A 230-nucleotide genomic window follows, 5' to 3' on the forward strand; every position below is an offset into this window, starting at 1 on the left:
GGCCCCTGTCCTGCTGCTCTCCCACAGTGTGGGGGTCTGTAAGTGGGACCCAGGCCCGGTTTGGCCCCTGTGCAGTGTCCATCCGCCCTCCTTGGCCCCCGCACGCCGCTCACCCACCTGCTGCTCTGTGCTGTGTGCATGCTGCATGCTGGGGGACGCCTGACCACGGTGTGGGTCCCACTCCACGGGGCTGTTCGGTGCCGTGCAGGCTGGGGCTGGGGTGTTGCACG

At 69.1% G+C, this 230-nt stretch overlaps 1 protein-coding gene across 1 annotated transcript in view; it reads left to right on the forward strand.

Annotated features, from left to right (window-relative positions):
* LOC104462214 (neuron navigator 1-like) overlaps positions 1-230 on the forward strand; it is a gene marked incomplete at its 5' end in the record, with an annotated part of 7,570 nt that overhangs the window by 2,133 nt on the left and 5,207 nt on the right.

This window comes from Pterocles gutturalis, unplaced genomic scaffold (assembly GCF_000699245.1).
Source record: "Pterocles gutturalis isolate BGI_N339 unplaced genomic scaffold, ASM69924v1 scaffold5377, whole genome shotgun sequence".
NCBI lineage: Eukaryota > Metazoa > Chordata > Aves > Pterocliformes > Pteroclidae > Pterocles > Pterocles gutturalis.